This window comes from Suncus etruscus, chromosome 16 (assembly GCF_024139225.1).
Source record: "Suncus etruscus isolate mSunEtr1 chromosome 16, mSunEtr1.pri.cur, whole genome shotgun sequence".
NCBI classification, from domain to species: domain Eukaryota; kingdom Metazoa; phylum Chordata; class Mammalia; order Eulipotyphla; family Soricidae; genus Suncus; species Suncus etruscus.
Genome location: NC_064863.1, coordinates 44147205 through 44169062, shown reverse-complemented (window position 1 = coordinate 44169062; position 21858 = coordinate 44147205).

The following is a 21858-nucleotide window of genomic DNA, read 5'->3' as shown; positions in this document are numbered from 1 at the left end:
AGTCACTGACCTCAAGTCACAAGCAATCTATTCTTTACCAATAAAATGGGTTTATTCAGAATAGGGATGATGTTGACCTCAAATAAAAAGCAATCAGTTATTTTACCAACAGAATGGGTTCACTAAGATGTGAGCAAATAAAAAAGGTATCACTTAAAGCATGGTTTTATGGCATGACACACAACTCGTCAGGACTAAAGTCAGCACCTCCTTCTGAGGGTGTCTTACTTACGGGGGCAAGGCACCCTTATGGGGTGCCTTTATTGAGGAGTGTATAAAGAGGCTCCTTCTTCCACTGGATAGAGAAGCAATACCACTTCCTGTTGGAGGCACACAGCCTGTTGAGTCCTATAGTTTTCTTATTGTGCAGACATGGGAACTCTTCTAGTCTTCAACCTTATAAATGTATAAATCTTCTTTATATAAATTGTTTTTACACACAGAAAAAGGTGGGAAATAGTTTGGCTTGTGCAAGGAGCTGACAGCATATTAGTGTGATGAAGTGTTAGAACTAAAGAGGAATAGGTGTACTGAAGTTACTGGTGAGGTAAGTAGAGGTCAAACTCAGTGGGCTAAGTTTGGGGTTTTATACTTCCTCCTTAAAATTGTGGGAAACCCTGAGGCCTTTAGATAGACATTATCTGAACTACTCTTTTAGAATATCTTATCTGACTGCCATATGTCCTATAAGCTCTGACAGGGGCAGAGGGCAAAAAGGGACACAAAGACACCAGTCAGGAGACTAGTATAAAATAATTCAGGTAGAAGACAGCAGAGAGTAGCCAATTGTGTTGCAAATAGAAGGCAAATGTTGCCATTAGTAAAAATTATGGAGTGGGATTGAGGGAAAGTACTCATAGGTTGGGTGGGACATGGAGGGTGGGAAGGTTGAGATGGACTGGCTCCTAAAATACCTGAAAGGTACATTTGTTAACTTGGAAACAAAGAAAACAAAGGGGTGAAGAGTTGTTGGCTTTGGGTCTTAGGTGATGTTTGAGAGGGTTAAGGGACATGAGAACACAGGAGGAAACTTGGAAGAATTGTCTGCTTTGGAACTAGAGGTACAGGATTTATTGGCCCAGGTGATATTTAAAGTCCCAAGATGAGGCTCTGGGCTATAAATCCCCAATTTATAGGTATGAGTAGATGGATTATAATTTATGTGCTATTGGTCAGGAAAGTTCATAATGGTTCAAAGAAACTTTTCTGATTCTTCTTATAAATGATGAATCTGCATTCACCCTGAGTAGCTTGTAGAGTGAGACTAGCTCAGATTCTGATTGTTTTGTCACAGAATACTGAAATGACTCCTCTATCATTTCACATTTTCCAGACTCACATTTCCAGTCCTCCAATAAAATGTACCAAAAATTAGAACAATAAAAAAATGAGAACATTTTGTCAGCACAAAACTAAGCATGTTGCTTTTCTAGAACACTCTATAAATGGGCCATTTATTTTATAGGGAGGTTGAGCAGTGCTTAAGGGTTACCCTTGGCTCAATGCTTGGGTTTGTGCTCCTTTGAATAATCTGCCATTCCCCTAGTTTTTGTTGGTTCTATTTTTCCTTTCTGTGAAAGTTACATTTGCTTCCTCATGCTAAGTAGGATTTTCATTACATCTAGACTTTTTTTTTTTTTTTTTTTTTTTGCTGACTTAGAACCTAACTATCACTCACCTACCATGTCCTCTACCAATAGAAAGGACATTCTCCAGCTATGAAGTTTAAGTTGACCCAGGACTCCATGCTGTGAGCTGCCAAAGAGTGAGTAATTTGGTTTTGGAAAGGGCACATTTGTAAAGTTAAATTAATACATCCTGTCTTTCATTCGTGACTTTTCTCTATTTCCAGTTTTAAACTGTCAGCTGCTTTGATTACATGATCATGCCAAAAAAAAAAAAAAAGTTTGGAGGTGTGTATGTTTATTGTCAATTGCAAGATGGATCAGCTCTTGGCACCAAATCAATCAGTACTGATCCAGATGCTTAAGGAAAAGGAAAGAGAAATAAAGTCCATCTACCATACTTTTCTGAATGGAAAACCCCAAAGATTCTGACAGTTACCAAATCTGCTATCTTTGCTTCCTGGCAGTGAAAAGCTGTGGGACAGATAAGAAATAGCAAAATGTCCAGGAAACTCAGCTCCTTTCCAAATTTTTGGTTTTTAATTTTATACCATAAGATTGAAAAGACCCATTTGATTGTTACAAACTGCCTTTTCTCATTGAGAAACTCTACGTGCAGAATCTATAAATATATCTAGACTGTGTGTTTAGCTGTAAAACATGGGGAAAGAAAAAGAAAATGATGTCTAAATTACATGCTCAGCCCCTACTCAGTCTTCATCTTAATTGCCATAATTTCAAGAAATAAGTCTTCAGTTAACACTAAGAGCAGAAAACTGACCAACCTCAAATTTAAAGTTTTGTATGGGCCCAGAACAAAATACCCCAGAGGTCCACCATACTAAACAGGCAAGAAACTAGGAGAAGTAGTTGTCCTGATATTGTAACTGTTGCAATTACAAAAGGAGCCAGTTTGGACCCTGCTGGGAGATATCTCCTTGTCTCCTAATAAACAATTTTACTTTACTTTGGTGGTTTGCTGCCCATAGTAACGGTCACGGCACCAGAAAGCTAATTGCTAATCCTGGAAGTTAAAAAATCAAGACAAGGGGCCAGAGCAATAGGGCGTTTGCCTCCGATACAAGACAGACCTGGGTTCCATCCCCAGCGGCATCCCTTATGGTCCCCAAGCCAGGAGTGATTTCTGAGCGCATAGCCAGGAGTAACCCTTGAACGTCACCAGGTGTGGTCCAAAAAACAAAACAAACAAACAACCAGGACAATAATCTTCTCAAAAAAGGGCAGTACAACCTGAGAACTAAATACGCATATATTTCTATCTTCTTATGAAGCGGAAGCTTCCAGGTGGGGAACTAAGTGTGTCATTCATTGCATGAGTTATTGATTAAAAGATACTTGTAATAGAGACTCATAAAGTTGAAAAGTACAATTGGAGCCAGACCAAAGCACACAGAGACCGAAAGATAGAAAGTGAATGTACTTCCTTGTTGGTCAGTCTGAAACACATGGCAAATTCTATGCTCAGGGCTTACTCCTAGCCGTCTTGGGACCATATGGATGGTGGGGACCAAATTCAGGTCAACTTCCCTACCTGCTGTACTATCACTCTGACCCCTGGCAAGTACTGAGACAGCGATCAGCACAGCTCTTGGATTCCAGAGGACAGAGAAAGAGCAAGCTACATGCACTGACCCCATGCCTGCTGTATAATGAATGATAAGAGACACACACTGATGGTTCTGGACTGTGATTAACTTAATAAGGACCTGTCTCACAATGAATCACAATTCTGAAGAGAGATCACTAAAATAGCAGATAAGTGGGGCCGAAGAGATAGCATGGAGGCAAGGTGTTTGCCTTTCATGCAGAAGGTCATCAGTTCGAATCCGGCTTCCCATATGGTCCCCCGTGCCTGCCAGGAGCAATTTCTGAGCATGAAGCCAGGAGTTTTCCCTGAGCACTGCTGGGTGTGACCCAAAAACCATACAAAAAATAGCAGATGAGTAATATTTCTGTTGAAAAATGTATTTCTCAGAAGTCTGGGAAATATTACAGGAGTTAAGGCAATTGTCTTGCATGAAGCTGCAATAGCCAAGACTTTGGTTCAAGTTCCAAGCACCATATGTGGCCAAAACACCACCAGAGGTCACTCCTAATCACAGAGTCAGGAATAATCCCTGAGCATTGTCAATTATGGCCCCCAAAACAAATATATATGATCCTCTTGCCAGAGTTAAGAGTGTGTCTAAGCAAACACATTTACTATTGCAAGAGCTACCAGTCAATAGGCGGGAACTTAGAAAATCTCACATCCCAAAAGGCAAGCTCACAGTTTTAAAATGGAGCTAGGTCACTTGAATGGAGTAACTTCAACTCTGTAATACTTACAAGTCTTCATTGATAAAATGAGAATGAGAAAAACAGAGCTGGTAGAAAATGAAGTGAAATAATGCAGTTGACCAGATGCTCAACAATAGATGAGTGGCTAAAGAAACTGTGATACATATACCCAATGAAATACTATGCAGCTGTTAGAAAAGTGAAATCATGAAATTTTTTTATATATGAATGACATGAAAACTATTATGCTGAGTGAAACCAGTCAGAGGGAGAGAGATAGACACAGAAGAGTCTCATTCATTTATCTAAGGAATTTAAGAGAAATAAAAGACAGTATGAGACAATAGAGATTAGGTTTGAAAGAACCAGTCCATGATATGAAGCTTACCACTTCTGGCCACATATGGTGCTTGGAACTTGAACCAAAGTCTTGGCTATTGCAGCTTCATGCAAGACAATTGCCTTGCCTCCTGTAAGATTGGTGAGTGCAGTTAGAGAAATAACTACAACAACTATCATGATAATGGTAGTGAGTAAGAGAAATAGAATGTCTTGAATTTAGGCAGGTAGTGGGGGAGGATGGAAATAGGGAGCATTGGTGCTGGGAACATTGCACTAATGAAGTGGGGTGTACTTTCTTATGATTGAAACCCAAATACAAACATGTTTGTGATCATGGTGCTTAAATAAATATATTAATTATATATTATATATATATAATATTATATATTATATTAATATATAATTATATATATATAATTATATATATAATTATATATTATTATATATATAATATATTAATTAGAATATATAAATATATATAAAATATATTAATTAAAAAATAAAAAATCTATGAGAAGGACCAGATCAAAAGTACAGATGATGGGGTGTTTACCTTGCATGTAGCTGACCTAGGTTTGATCTCTGGCACCCTCTGGTTTCCAGGAGTGATCTCTGACTACAGAGTAAGAAGTTAGCATGATCACTACCAGATATGACCCAAAAATCTCCCCCACCCCAAACATCTATAAGATTCTGTATTATATATCTCTAAGATTCTTGAATCTTAATGACAAAAAACAATTTTAATTAAGATTAAGAGAAAATGGAAGTTCGTTGGTTCATATAATTTGAACAAGGCAGATCTCAGGCAACCATGGATCCAAAGACTCGAGTGCTAGATAGGAACTCTTAATTTCTCTCATCATCTTTTCTCTATATTGCCCATTCTTTAACTTTCTTTCTTCTCTTCCATTTTATTTTTTCTATTAGAAATTCAGTTGAAAAGGGGGATAATTACCATCAAAAATGGGGAGAAGAAATGAGCAGACATTCCCTCAAAGAATAAATACAGATAGCTAAAAGGCACATAAAAGGCACATCACTAAACATCAGGTAGATGCAAATCATAACAACTATGAGGTATCACCTCACACCACAGAAACTGGCACAAAGGACAAGATCAACCAGTGCTGTTGTGAATGTAGGGAAAAAGAAACTTCCATTCACTGTTGGTGGAAATGCCCTCTACTCCAGCAAACAGTATGGATATTCCTCAAAAAACTGGAATTGAGCTCCCATATGATGCAGCAATACCAATCCTAGGTATATACTCTAGGAATACAATACAAAAATGCTCTTTGCATGCTTATGTTCATTGCAGCACTATTAACAATAGCCAGAATATAGAAACAATCCAGATGCCCAACAACAGATGAATGGCTAAAGAAACTATGGCATATCTACACAATGGAATACTATGCAGCTATTAGGAAAAAAGTTTGCCTATGCATGGATGGATATAGAGACTATCATACTGAGTGAAATGAATCAGGGAGAGGAATAGATGTAGAATAGTCTCATTGATCTGTGGGATTTAAGAAAAATAAAAGACAGTATGGTAACAATGCCCAAAGACCATAAAGAAAGACCAATCCATGATCTGAAATTTATCACAAAGAGTGGTGAGCACAATAAGAGAAATATGACAGTGATAGTGAAAGAAAGAGAAAGAACTAGAATGAGTGTTTTGAAAACAGGTAGGGGGTAGGGGAGAAGGGAAATGGGGAACACTGGTGGTGGAAAAGTTTTATTGATGAAGGAAAGTGTACATTCTATGACTGAAACCCAACCACAAACATTTTTGTAACCACAGTGCTTAAATAAAGGAATTATAAATTTTAAAAAATCAAAAAAAAAAAAAGAAGAAAAGAAGAAATAAAAACCAAAGGGGGGGGCAATTAGAACAGGGTCTAGCAGAGTCAGTTCCATGAACAAGCTTCATGAATGGAGCCAAGGTGCCATTGTGATTTCTGCTGTTGCAGAAAATGGCTATGTGGGGATAGACAGTAGAGAAAATTCTCACATAAAAATGAACCCTGTCACTGTAGAACTGAAAGTATCGACTAGTGCCAGTCAGAAACATACTCATTCTGCTTTTTTGTCTGCAAACATTAGTCAGTGTTCAGTTAAGAGAAACTTCCTACAGAAAAAGTCATTTAAGTTTTAGCCAAGCAGATGGCTTGATTTGTTAGATTCAAATTTAGGTGCATACACTTCTTTCCATATTTGTGAGAATAAAAAATCGCCCTGAGTTTTGAGACCCATGCAACACCAGCTAAGGAAGTGATTATCTAGGAACAGGTCCCTGCTTGATGATGTCCCTGGTCTAAGGATGACCTGAAGGGGCAAGTGACCCTATGTTTATTTCCTTTCTGATTTCCCTTCCCTGGCTCCAAACTCATTTTCCCACTGCGTGCAGGAAAACAACATGCAGGGGTGCGGTAAGCCTGACTTGGCAGCCCTTAAGGTGAACAAAAGGATTCTGCCTTTTGGCACAAGCAGAAGGAAGTTGCAGGGCTTCTTAGTCCCATCTAAAGCAGAACAAATCTATTGCTGATGCTAAGGCAAACTCCCTGTGGGCTGCTCTCAGGTTAGTGGAGCTGCTCAGCCCACAGCCCCACAGTAGGGACAGAGGGTAAACTGATTAACCCCTGAATATACCAGGTGAAGTGACTTTCATATATGTCTGGAAGACAGGTCACAACACAGAAAATAAATATTTCCCATGCTACAGCTAAATCAGAAGAACTCAACACCCCCGAAGAAAAAGTCTTCCTGCAGCCTTGCTCAACTGGGAACCTCACTGCAATGCAAGAAGGTAAGAAGGTGGGTTCCTCCTGCAGGAGACAGTTCTCATAATTTGAGAGCACTGTGGCTACCTAGCCCAGCCTCCCAGCCCAGCTTTCTTTGTCTCTCTCTGTCTCTATCTCTCTCCTCCCCCTCTTCTGCACATATGCACACACACCCCTTGTGATTGAGGAGGACATAGATAATTTAGAAATATTCATATATTGTTTCAAAACACCCTGGAAAGGCCTTCAATCATTTTCTCTCTTTATGTTTGGTTATTTTTTTTCTACACTGGTCTTCATAGAAAACTTGTTTACTTAACAATATATATATGTATATATTTATATAAGTTACTTTAAAATTGTAGTCTTTACTGGTATTTCATGGGCATTTGACTCATGTCTATGCTCTGTTATAAAAATAGGCATTGTATCTATAGATTTTCCCATGGAGACAGCAAGGTCTACAGAAATTGTGATTTGTCTAAGAGCTTTGTGGGTAGGTAAGTACGAACAGATTCAGCTCTTCCACTCCTGTGTTTTCACTAGTATTGTAGGCCTCTCAATTTTCTAAATGAAATAATATTAAACCACATTTTCTGCTATATATTCCAACACATGGTTTGATGATAGAATAAAACTTTAGAAACTAGAGCATACCTGGAAAATCCAGAAACAGACATCACAACCACCATTTAATTTATTTCTGTCTACTTGCAATCCTAAGCAGGTAACCCAGTGCAATAGTTTCTGAGACACTAAATGCCATGGGTCAATTTGGGGTCACATCTCAAGGGCTGCTGCAAACTATGTAGCTAAGGCACTAAATATATAAATATTGAAAGAGGCCACAGAGATAGTACAACAGACAGGGCTCTTGCCTTGCATGCAAGATCTCCGGCACCACAAATGGTTCTTGGAGCACTGTCAGGAGTGATTCCTGAGTGCAGAACCAGGAGTAATGCTTATGCATTGCCAGATGTTGCTCCCCTCCAAATGTGAGAATGGAAACGTGTGTAAGTCTTGTGTGTAGGAAGATGCTTCATAGCAGGTGTACTTTATACTTATACTTTATACTTGTCTAAAGTGTGGACTTGGATTCAGGAAGCACATCTCAGATGAGCACCTATAAATTTCTAAGCAAGACTTTGGCAGTGGAGCACAGACTAGGGAATTAGTTCATCTGAACTTGACTCTTGGTTCCACCACCTACTACCATAATAAGATGTAATTCGTCTAACCTGCTAGTCTTCTGATATGAAAATGAGAACATGGAAATTCCTAAATCAGATAGTTGTCTTAAGGTTTAAATCAGAGAATGCACATGTGGTCTCTGCAGGCACATAAATGTTCACTAAATACTAAACCTCTGCTCTGTTTGATCAGACATAGAAAGTTATATGCAAGTAATGCCAAGAGAAGATCTGGTGCCCTCTGGGCACTAATAAAAGATGATAAATGAGCAACTAAATAAACAATCCATTGTTCTATGGGTTTGTCTGAATTTCTTCATGTTTATATTCAAGTTCTTGACTATGTTGTCAAAAGCATCACAGAAATGATGTCGCATTGCTCACTTCATTCTGTAGTGATTTATAATCTTGCTGAATCTTTTAATTAGACTTTTGTTCCCAGGGATCTCCACTATAAAGTTTTTCTCCTTCCTTTTATTTAATTTAAACTAATTTGGGAGGATTTCAAAATCACACCTAGCAGTATTCAGGTCTCTGTGCTCAGAAATCATTCAGGCCCCACCCAGGAAGCCATAGACAGTGCCAGGGACTAAACTGGGTCAACAACCCAGTTGCAGGACATTATCTTACCATTATACTATTTCTTAAGCCCTCCCTTTCTTTGTAAAAACTCATTAATAACAATTCTATAGAGGAGTACTTTGAGATTATATTACTAATCTTATTTTTTGCTGCTGCATATTTCAGTCTGCCTGTGATTCTTTTTTTTACATTTTTAATATATTTTTTATTTAACTAATATGATTATAGTTGGGTTACAGTCTCAAACAGAACACCCCCCTTCACCAGTGTAACATCCCCCCTCAATATCCCTCTCCCCCCTTCCCATCCCCTGCCTGTTCGAAACAGGCATTCTACTATAGTTTTTTGCTTTTAAGTTCAGTAAATTGTTTATTTTTCTTAAAGAATAAGGGTTAAAAAAAAAAAGTAAAGGTTCGACAGTGGCAATCGCCATTGTTTGCATAGGCCCAGAAAAATATGGGGAAAACGGAAAAAATCCTTGGCCTGATTACAAGAAGGCCTCACCCCTGAAGTTTATTGGCATAAGACTGACTCTGGGCTCCAGGCATTCCAATCTGTCCAACCCGAGTCATTTTTCGTGGTCCCGGTGAAACTTTTTCACACTTTAGCTGTTGTTGGTATCACGTTCCTATATTTAAAGATTCTGGATTCTATTCATTTCTTTCATCGAAGTCAGGCTGATGTGAAGCATCCTCTAGTTTCAGCACACCATTAGATGCAGAGCGATCTGCCCTGCAAGCAGGCTGTTGCTGAGTCGTCTGGGTGTTGAGAGCACTCTTTGGAGTAAGTCAATGCCAAAGCAGTGGTAGGTCTTCCCTGGTAGAGGTTTGGATCCTGATAACGTTATAGACAATTGTGGTTGTCCATAGATGGTATACATTGTTCAGGGGTGTATGGGCAATGCCCATTCTTCTGAGGCCTAAGCCAAATCATTATGCTAATGTTCAGGGTATAAAGCCTAACTGCATTACCAAATTTGTGTTCCCATCTCTATTAGATAAGAACTTTTTTGCATATGTATTATTTTCCCATTTTAATGTGCCTATGCAAAAGAGAAACAATGCCACAAGATATTGTTGGTGCATCTGGGGGCTGACGAATAAAATCAAACCTTCCCCATAACTTGGTTCAAACATGAATTTTATACAGAGATACTCTTCTACCAGTATTGCTTATAAAACAGATCTCAAAGGGGGAAAAGCAATCAATCAATCAAATAAAAAAAAACGGTGGACAAAATTGTCACTATATAAGAGGGTATTCGAAAAGAGTTATAGATGTTAAGGGAATACATCTGAGATATACAAAGGAGATACACATGTCCCTTTTATATTTTAAAAATAGTCAAGAGGGATGGTATTGTTTCCGAGACACCACTTTGGTCTGTGATTTGGCCAAACGAAGAGCGCATGGAGCCATGTCATCCCCGTGTTGCCTGCTGAAATTATGACTCCCCTAGAAGTGTTTGCTTCCTAGTTGCTGGAAGCCGGAAGTTCACCAGTCCCCTCCCCACCCCCTGCAGGAACGGGGAAGCCAGGGGTCTCCTTTAAACTGCTCCTCATCGGAACCCATTTTCTGGGACCCTGAGCAGGCAGCCAGGGGTAATGCTGGGGACTGGGAGGAAGGAGAGAGAAGGCTGTGGGGGGCAGTCGAGACTGCATCTTCCCTAAGCTTGGCCAAAAAGCCTACCGCATGGAGCCCCGTGTTGCCTGCTGAAGTTCCAACTCCCCGAGAGGCGTTTGCTTCCTAATTGCTGAAAGCTGGAAGTTCACCAGTCCCCTCCCCGCCCCCTGCAGGAACGGGGAAGCCTGGGGTCTCCTTTAAACTGCTCTTCGCTAGAATCCACTTGCTGGGACCCTGAGCAGGTGGCCAGGGGTAACCCTGGGGACCGGGAGGAAGGAGAGAGAAGGCTGTCGGGGACAGCCGAGACTGCATTATGCTACTTATCTTTTAGCTTTTAATGTGCCCTTTGGAACTTTTTCATAATCTGAAGAATTCTTTCTTAACTTCCTGGTACAAGGAAATACTCCAGGCTTTCTATCCACTTCTTCTCTAAGGGTCTCTAGTACTTCGCATGGAGAATTGTAGAGAATCCCAAATTTGACTGTTGGATATCACTGTTCCCTTGAGCAAATAGCTGAGGGTGTGTATGTGCGTGTGTGTGGTGTCTGTATGTTTAAGTGTGTGATATGAGTATATGAAATAATGTGCATGTGAATATACATGCATGTGAGAATATATGTGTGAAAATATATGTGTGAGAATATATGTGAGAATGTATTTCTTAACCCATATGTATTGAGAACTATAAATACACAGTGATGTGCCTGTTCCAATCTCATGCTCTATATTTCATTCTGCTTTTTTCTCTTCCCATAGCTCTAAGTTTCTTCTCACTCATCCTTTAGAACCATGACTCTATTTAATTTGAATTCATTGCCCCAGTTCTCTGAATTGAGCCAACTACTCTCACTACCACTTGACTTCTCACTGAAGTGCCTTCCTAGCCTTACTCAGATTCCAGTGTTCCATACCAGGCTGCCCCTCCCTGGCAGTACCAGTCTCTGCCCTACGTTCTGGCACTTGGGCTGGGCAGCTTTTGTATGTCTGGGCTGCCTTATCTCCTCCACCCTTACACAGTGACTTCATTTCTCATCCCCACCTAATGACTTTAGAACTAAATGGTTCAGGAAAGAAGGGAACAGGAATATGACATTCAGTCCATTTTGACATTTTTGAGAAGCTCCAAAGTCATAGTGTTCCATGAGACATATTTGTGCACTTATTTAAGTTGTCGTTGTCTTTGCTGATTTTCCTATAGCCAGTGTGAGTCTAAGCTTGACTTTATGTACTATAGAACAGATAGTAAGAAAGCACTTCTAGGACCTGCATACTTGGCTATGTTGGAACATTTCAGACCTTGTTCTCTGTATTCAAAAAAAACCACACACACATAATCCACAGCAAAAGCAATATTTGTCAAACAGTTAAATTTCTGATGGCAAGATACAAAATCAACTAACCCAATAGCCTGCCTTATAAGGCCATCTAAGCAAGAATGGGAGAGCAGAAAGGAAGTCAGAGGTCAACAATGGAAGGATGGGGCCAAAGAGAGTCATGTACAAGGGGTCAATATATACAGAGGGGTTGTAAGGGTAGATGAAGGACAATATGGCTGTATGTTAAACTGGAAGACAAGAGGATTTGAGAGATTTCTGAGTTCAAATTCTGGCTCTTTCATTTATTTACTATATTCTTTTAGGTGAGTTATTATTCTGGGCTGCCATCTCTTTACTGTAAAGCTGGTAATTATAATTTACCTCATGGGATTTGCATCATGATTAAATTAGATTTTTTCCCACAGGAAAAAATGCACGACATAAAAAACATATTGTACATATGTACATATTGTACATAAAAAACATATTGTACACAAGGTTTTATTATTATTTTCAATAGATGAATCATAAAGATACTAAGGAACTCACAAAACAGAAGTGCCATACAATATCATTACTATAAATAATAAGAAATATAAGGGCAGGAAGATAGTTCAAGAGCTGGATAGCTTAGTTTGCATGCTGGAGATCTAGGTTCAATTCCTCATACCAAATGATCACTTGAGCACTGAAGGGAGGATCCTCAAGCTGGTTTGAGGTTGTTTTATTTTATTTTATTTTATTTGGAGTTTTTGTTTGTTTATTTTTGGGCCACACCTAGTAGTGCTAAGAGATTACTTCTGGTCTGCACTCAGGATTTACTCCTGATTGGTTCCTATGGGTTCCAGATATTGAACCCTGGCCAGCCTCATGCAAGGCAAATGCCCTATCTGCTATACTATTGTTCCTGCCCCAAGGATCCCCAAGCAGCCCCTGAACACAGCTAGGAATTATCCAAAAATGTGCCACATTTTAAAAAAATAATAAGATTTGTGCATTAAAAAGAAAAAAAATATCAAGTAATTATCTTAAGAAAAGATCAAACTTTATTTCACTACTATCAGATCATCTTGTGATTTATTACTGTTTTTCTTTTGATATATCTTGGGAGAGAGGAAGTCACCATTATCTCAGGGTTTTGGTCTTTAAATGGCCAAGTCTAAAATAAAATTATTTATTGAAGTATTTTTCTTCTTTAGTGGTACCAGGTGATTAAACCCATGATCTTACATATGCTATATGCTTGTGAGGAACCATCCCCAGCAGTGCTTAGGACTTGTTCTTGACTCTACAGAACTCCTGGGACCATATGTGTTGCTAGAGATAGAACCCAGGTTGACTGCATTAAAGTCAAGCCCCCTATCTGCTGTACTATCACCTCTGTTATTACAATTTAAGCTGCCATTGTTAACTGGTGACAAATAAGGCAGAGTGGTTAAGTGAATGGATCCACCTAGATTGTGTCTTTCTAGACCAAAAGGTGAACAGACAGCTCCAGCTTGATGTTGAATCTGAATCTATAATCAAGGCTTGGCTGAGGGGAAGTTTCCACACATTTGGCTCAGGGGTAGGAAATAGTAAATGAAGCCAAGACTGCTCTTCCTTGATACCTGACAGTCAGCACTGGCTTTCAATCCTGTGACTCATCTCCTGACTTCACTGTATTTCCACAGGGCAGGTGTGGGGTACAGGTAAAGGGGATGGGGTGTCATATATTAGACACAAAAATAGGATGGTAACTAAATGATAGTGGAAGGAAAGACCTTAAAGAGGAAAACAGAAGAGTTTTTGTTCATGGGAAAATCTAGCTATCCTGGTTCTCCATTTATTCATGAATTCACTCAATAAATGGGGAGTGGATTTGTCCTTGACAGGCACTATTCTGGGTGCTAGGAATCTAGAGGAGCAAGATAGACTATGATCAAGTAAACAGATGAATAATTATAGCAATGGTCACTGTTATTAAAAGACAGAGTTGGGAATAAAGTAACACTGCTACATCACAGAATGATCAAAGAAAACCTTTACAAAGCCATAGGCCACACCATGCCCTACTGTTCCACTTATTTTATTGCTTCCTGCAACTTGCCAGGCAATTGGAAGCATCTGAGGTCAAGAGCTCTGGGAAAAGTTATAAAAGGAAATGTAATCAATATTTAAAGTTAGAAACAGGGGAAATACAAATAAGGCATGGAGGAAATAAGAACCTAGTATGGCTGCTTTAAAACCTCAAGTTCTTGGGGCCCGAAGAGATAGCACAGCGGTGTTTGCCTTGCAAGCAGCCGATCCAGGACCAAAGGTGGTTGGTTCGAATCCCGGTGTCCCATATGGTCCCCCGTGCCTGCCAGGAGCTATTTCTGAGCAGACAGCCAGGAGTAACCCCTGAGCAACGCCGAGTATGGCCCAAAAACAAAAAAACAAAACAAAACAAAAAAAACACCTCAAGTTCTTGCAACCAGAGTGGTAGGAAGATATGTCTGATGATGACATTTTCAGAAAATAATAAATAATGTAAGTCAGTCATTTTGGGGTGGGGTCATCCCCAGTAGTACTTAAGGTTACCACCAATGGTTCTCTGTGGACAATGAGGGTCAAATCTGGGTAAAAAACACTTCGTTCTAGCGCTCTGCATTATGTTCCCCATACTAAAGGCATTCCTTTATCGGTACAAAGTTTTCTTCACCTGAACTAAGAGTAGAAGTGGACTGTACCATGCTTTATAATGGGACCCTATCTGTATGTACACATAGTACTCTAGTACATACTCATATGGTAACTCCCACTGTTTAGTTCAATCAAATCACCTTCATTTAGAACTTCATTTAGACCTTCATTAAATGTCTTACATTTAAACTGAGTTTGACCAGCATTGGAAAAAAGAAACAAGATGAAATATAATCACCTTACTCAGACCAAAGTCAAGATAACCAATACAGGCCCCTGCTCCTGTTAATCTCAATCCATGGAGTATTAAGGACAGAGTATTTGTCACTCAAATTATCTTCTTTCCGTCACTCTATCTTTTCTCAGTTGTTAGAGAGTGAGGAGTAGAATTATAATTCTTTGTGTCATTCCTCAATGACAGCCACACCTATTATCGAAAGACAATTTCTGTGACCCTTGGACTTTTGATTAAATAAATAAACTGTCCTTTTTTTTCTGGAACAGCCCAGTGAGAAAACTGATAGCTACACTTTAGTACTGAGAACTGTCTATTTAGAGAATAAAATCCTTAAATTTATTTATCCCTTTCCTACACAAGAGAACTCTGGCAGTCCTGGACTGATCATTACAGTCCAGGAAACCTAGTCTGTCTCCTAGAACATCCCTAGGAAGAGGGATAACCTTTAACCTTCTGGTATCTAAAGTCTTGTAGGATTTCGCTTGCCAAAGAAAGCCAAATGATTCGTTTGTATCAACTCTAGTACTATCCCTCAATGCAGAATTTATCTAGCTTTTACAATGTGTTTTCTGTCCGTGAAAAAATACACTGGAAAAAATACTATTAAGTCAAAATTTTTTGTCTTTAATTTTTGGCTTGGATGCTGCTGGCTGAGTTCTTATCACTTGGATTATCTCTGGCTCATGGGGGGAGGGGTGCGGGGGTGTTTGTGGGCTCCCTCTCCTGCAGTTGGCAAGAATCAAAAGGCACTATCTGCAGGCCAAGGGGAAAGCATTACTTCGCCCTAGCTCTTGAAAACCAAGAACATTTCAACTCTGATGCTTGTAATCCTTACCCAGACTTCCTCCACTCCGTTACCACACCTCTTTGTTTCCTTGACTAAATATCCCCTTTGAGCCAGCCTCGCAGAACAGGTTCTCTGAGTCTGCAACAATGATCTTCCAGAAACACCTTGAGCTCACATGAGCCTGCCAGTCTCTAACTTGACTGTCTAGCCAGAATGCCTTTCAGGTGCCCAAGTAACTGGACCCACCTGAGATGTTTATCCAAGTCATGAGACATGTCCTGGAATAGGATCAGCCATGAGTTCCCAAGGATTTATTGTCACAGATCCAGCTAGTGCTTTTTTTTTTTTTTTTTTTTTTTTTTTTTTTTTTTTTTTTTAATAAATATCCTTTACTGTGCTAGTGCCTGGGTGTGTGTTTTTGCTCTAATTATCATACGATGTAACACACAGGTCCTCAATATTCAATTCAATGAGTTCTGACTATGTATTCACTAATCTTTTTTACTGTCTCTGTGGTTTCACCTTTTGTTTGCTTTTGGATCACACCACTGGGGGGCACTTGGGAGATGGGGGTAGTGAAGTATTTTCTAACAAATCTCATGTCTATTTCTTTCCATGGGCTGCAAACAAATATAAGAAATAGGAGCCGGAGCGGTGGTGCAAGTGCTTGTGCACACGCAGTTCGATCCCCCCCCCCCCCCCGGCGTCCTATATAGTTTCTCAAGCCCAGAATGATTTCTGAGAGCCTAGACAGGAGTAACCCCTGAGCATCACTGGGTGTAGCCAAAAAATTAAAAAGAAAGAAAGAAAGAAAGAAAGAAAGAAAGAAAGAAAGGAAGGAAGGAAGGAAGGAAGGAAGGAAGGAAGGAAGGAAGGAAGGAAGGAAGGAAGGAAGGAAGGAAGGAAGGAAGGAAGGAAGGAAGGAAGGAAGGAAGGAAGGAAGGAAGGAAGGAAGGAAGGAAGGAAGGAAGGAAGGAAGGAAGGAAGGAAGGAAGGAAGGAAGGAAGGAAGGAAGGGAGAAAGAAAAGAGAGAGAAAGAAAGAAAGAGAAAGAGAAAGAAAGAAGAAAGAAATGCAGCTATTCATGTGTGTAATCATGAATATTCACAATATATTGTTTTAGATTAAAACACTTTTTATTCATTTCTTTTATTACTAAAGCAAAGTACAAAATAAAGTGAGTTCAACTTACCATCAGAAATTATGTCTAAAAGGCAAGAAATACCATTCTTAAGACTCTTTTACATACAGGTTTTCACAGACTAATAAAAAATTTGTTACTTACTGGTTAGGAAACACCTACTAGGGTGTTTATGTACAGCAGGTGCTCAGTTCCTGGGGTTATAATCATCAAAGTGTGTCTCTTGCACCACACTCTTCCAAGCTCTTCCCATGGCTTTATGTATGTTGTTTAATTCTCACAGTTCTTTAAAAAATGCTGCTGTGATTTCCATTTGTCAACTAGAGAAATCAAGGTTTCAAAAAATTAAGTAGCTCACGCAAATCACAAAACAAAAAGACCTGGGTTCAAAACTACAGCGTTTACCTTTCAAAACTCAAAGGGAAGGAGAAATGGGAAGATGAGAAAGAATTTGGGGTGAGGAGATCAGCTCTTCATGCTTCCTGAAGTTTCCAGATCAATTCTCTATAACCAAATGATACCCTGGGTCTGATCTGTGAGCAAAACAACTCAGAACGCCCATCCCTCATTTTTTCTGACTATTTCAGTTACCATCTGATTAAATCATCAAGTTCAAGGGTTTTCATTGGAGGGGATGGATCTTTCTTGACTGTGTGACAACTGTCTTACACACAATAGGGTATTTAGCAGTATCCCTGACCTCTATCTATTGGAGAGTTACAACCATATCAAGCTATAACCCTCAAAAAAGATCTCTAGATAATGTCAATTGTCCCCTTAATGGCAAACTATCCAGGTCACACTAGACCAAGGTAGAAGATAAAAGTTTCTAGAGATAATGGGGGAAGGAACCTAGGCAAAAGGTTGTGAGAAGTGTAGGAATTCAAGTGAAGCAATCTCTCTCCACCAGAACCATTCTGACCTCAAAAAATGAAAAAGGCCAAAGGCAGCCTCAGCTCTCCCACCCCATCCCATTCCCAGACTCACAGGTGGTGGAACAAGGGATCACTTTCAAAGATCCCAGTGTCACTTCCCTAAGATACTTCCCAATGTCATCTGTCCAGCAGGAAATTTATGTGTAACTGGGAAATGGCCTTTCTTTCATAGCAGTCTCTGGAGTACTCATTTGTCCTCAAGCACTAACAGATAAAAAGCATCTGTATCAGATACAACTTTAAAAGTACGGAGGGTTTTGTCACATAGGACTTCAGGAGTATGAAGGATTGTGAGAAGTGTCCCAAGCTAGTGCTGTCTCTCATGTTTATTACTAAAAGAGATCTCTGTCATAAGTCCTACATTAGACTAGAATTAAAAATTAGGATATTGTTGTCTTCAATGCTAAAGAGATACATAATTTTGATTGTGTTCCAAAACACTATTTAATTATTACATTTAAAATGTAACATACTTAAATATATTTCTTATTGAAATGACCTTCATTTTTAATATTGCAAGGGCCTCAGAAGGTGGAGTGGCTTAGAACTTCTAGCATGCCCTGTAAAGGAAAGTTAGGCATATGAACAGTGTGATCTCCAAGTCCTAAAAACCCTGCTTCCCCTCATGACCTATGATTTATTTCTCATAATCTCTAATAAGTGCAAAAAATTCTATGAAAGATTTCTATGCGTGCCTTGCATTCAAGATAATGCTTTAAATAGAAAATTTTGGAGAGTACAAAATTTAATCATGAGAAAATAAACAAGTCAGTTTAAGGAAAGGTAAAAGGACATAAATAGTTACTTTGCCAAGTGAAGAAACACAAGTAAACATATGAGAAAGATGGTTATCATTAACTACTCATTACTGAAAAGGAAATTAAAACAAAATGGATACCATTACATATAAATCAGCATGGATAAGCTTAAAAGTGGGCCAACGTTTGTTAAGGAGATGTAGGAGCAAAACTGTGGTAAGAAAGTAAAATAGTGCAATGACTTCAGATAACAGTTTGCCAGTGTCTCAAAAAATTCCATGTACATCAGCCATATGATCTAGCAGTTGCATTTTTATACTTACCCAAGAGTAATAAAAGTTGTGTCTTTAGCTTAGTAGCAGTCTAGCCTAGTGTTTATCAACATTTCTCTGACTGTGGCCTTCTTTTGATCTTATTTTCTTCCTGTGGCCTGCATTTTAACAATTTTCATCCCTTGCCCCCTTGGAATATCTTGGGTGCTCTTAGTTGAGAAAAACGTTTGCAAACCTATTTACAACAATGGAAATATCCCATAATCTTGCCTGTAGTCACCCATTGCATGCACACATGAAGTGAGGCTAATATGAAAAAGAAAGGAGTGGATCATTATTATATAATACATGCTGTTAACATTGATAAAAACAGACAAATAAGAAAGAAAAGAAAAAATAAAAATATGTTACTATATATGCCTAGTAACTACCATATTGGACAGCTTGAGCTGTTTTTGCAGCAAAACTGGAAAAAAGTTTGTGTCCATACAAACACTTATACAGATATTTCATAACATTTTTATTTATGATTGCCCCAAATTGGAAACAACATAAATGCCTACCAACAGATTAACAGGAGGACATAATGTGGTACATCTTTACAATGGACTATTAGCAATTAAACAGAACAGACTGTTGATGTGCAAAATATGAGGGAATCTCAGAATTATTAAATTGAGTATAAAAGGTAATCAAAAAGAATACACGTTGTCTGCTTCCATTTATCTAGAATGCTAAATTATTCAAAGAATGTATAGTAAAAGAAAATAGACTAGATACCAGAGCAATAGCACAGAGGGTGGAGCATTTACCTTGCACACAGCCAACCTTGGTTCTATCCCCAGCATCTCACTTGGTCCCCCAGTCTGCTGGAGTAATTTCTGAGAGCAGAACTAGAATAACTCCTGAGCACCTCAGGGAGTGGCCTCCCCCCTCCCCCAAAATAGATTAAAGGTTGTCTGGTGATAAGATGGTGGAGAAGACTGAAGAAAGAGATTGCCAAAGAGAAAAAGAACACCTGGGGAGGGGAGTGTTATAGGTCATGTTCATTATTTTCACAGTAGTGATGGTTTTAGGGCATATTTGGGTATCTGAATTTATTGCTTGCATTAAAATAGAGGTGTGTATCCCTAAGAGGGATACAGGCACACATTCGCTTGGGCAGTCTCTATTTTCCTCTCCTCAGACTGAGTACTGTGGCCTTGACTCTTTGACACTGCCTGGGTGGTTTTGCCAGAGTGAAATGTGAAACACTCAGAAAAATGAAACCCCTTATAAAGAGGTAAAAGCCTAGTTGTGACACCTACTCAGACTTACTGTAGGATGCCCTTTATCTGGGTGAATCTTCCTGGGAATAAGAGTTTAGGTACAAACACATCAGATATACTTGCCCTAGATAGTGTATTCGTAGAGAATAAAGAGAGTACCTCCTTCTCAGAAAGTGGTCAGGCAGTTTGGGTCCTCTTCAGTATATTTAGCCCAAAAAAAGTTGTACAGTGTCCCAGATTCCATTGAGAAAATCAAACAGAGAGAGAGAGAGAGAGAGAGAGAGAGAGAGAGAGAGAGCAATAACACAGCTTAATCCCTAAGGCTTGGAATTCTGCAGGTGCAGAATCTAATTAGAGCAGTTAAAGTTCCAATACCTTGTCAACTCAAACTAGTGTTGGACCTCAGCCCTGCCAGAGTTCAAGGACTCTCATCCAGGCCAAAAGCATAATAAAACAAAACAAACAAACAAACAAACACTCTCCAAATAATATCAGTTTATAAGAATTGAGCCTGAAGCCATACCTTCATTTTCAGAACCTCTTGTGACCATTAGCTATTGTGCAATATTGTGGAAAATCGTTCATTGATCCCAGAGTAACACCTCCCAACACCCTTCATTTATGAGATAACTTATCATGGGGAGTTTTCTCCTGCAAAGCAAGGTATATATGCATAGTGGTGCACCATTAGTTGTTTCTATCACTAACATCGGGTCCCCCAAGAATAATGTCTTGTTCAGGGTTTTAGATGCAGGGTGATTCTTTTGTAATTGGTGGCTCTTTATCATTGCCAACACATCAAAGTTGAAAACAAAAGTGCTTGTGACCCTTTAATTTTAGCAAAGCGGTGTGTGTTTGATGTGCTTGCCAGTCCTCTATCCTCAGCTGAACAACAGTTAAGACCATCATCATTTTTCCTCATGTTTCCTTCAATAGCTTTTTAAGGAGAAGGTGATGTTGTGACACTCAGTTTAACTCTCAGCAGGCAGCTCTTTTCTGGGGAAGCAGGTTATCTTGCAGCCAAATAGTCCTGTGTGAGCTATCTAGGTTCCTTTACCACCACCACCTTTACTTAAGGGTTGCGTCCAGTCTTCCTGACAATCTCTTTCTTGTTTTTGGTATCTAACTCTTCAAAAGTTAGAAATATTAACAGAAGAGTGTTAGAAACATATACTCCCACCATCCCTGCTATTGTTTTTGTGTGTCCTTCTAGATCTGAGCACTGAGCATATTTTTTGTTTTGTATGTGTGTATAAGAACAAGAGAGAAAGAGAAAGAGAGAGAGAAACAGAGAGAGAACATAAAATTCCTGATTATTCCTCTAATTTGACTTCACTTTGTACTCACAAGATAGGATATAGGCCAGAGAGATATGCCACAGCAGTAAGGCATTTGCCTTGCACATGGCTGGCCCAAAAGGAATCCGGTTTGATTCCCAGTATCCCATATGGTCCCCCAAGCCTGCCAGGAGAGATTTCTGAGCATAGAGCCAGGAGTAACCCCTGAGCACTGCTGGTGTGACCTAAAAACAAACAAATAAACAAACAAAGATTAGATATGAACATATGAATGGCTGATTCAACAATAGAAGAAATGATTCTCTGACATTTCAATGTCCTGACCAGTCCCTTCATGCTAGAGTATAGTAACTGCTCCCAGGAGAAGTAAAGTCTCTGAAATCCTTTCTCTAATTATAATTTTCTCTTTCAACTTGTTTGTTGTTGTTACTGATGTAGTTGCTGAAATTAAACCCAGGACCCCATACAAGCAAAGCATATTCCCAACAATAAAGACAAAGATTTCACTAATTGATCAACTCATAATGTTGGTTGTCATGTCTCTATTGATACATGCATAGTTTAATATGTATTTTGATTTATTAACATAGAACTCATAGCAGTGGCTCTGTACTGGTCCTGAATGAAGTTTAGCTAATACACCACTCTCAGTCAGGTACATGACAGTGTCTTGTGCTTAGAAACAGGAAACGATCCTTCAGAACTACATTTGGAAGCCATTTTAAAA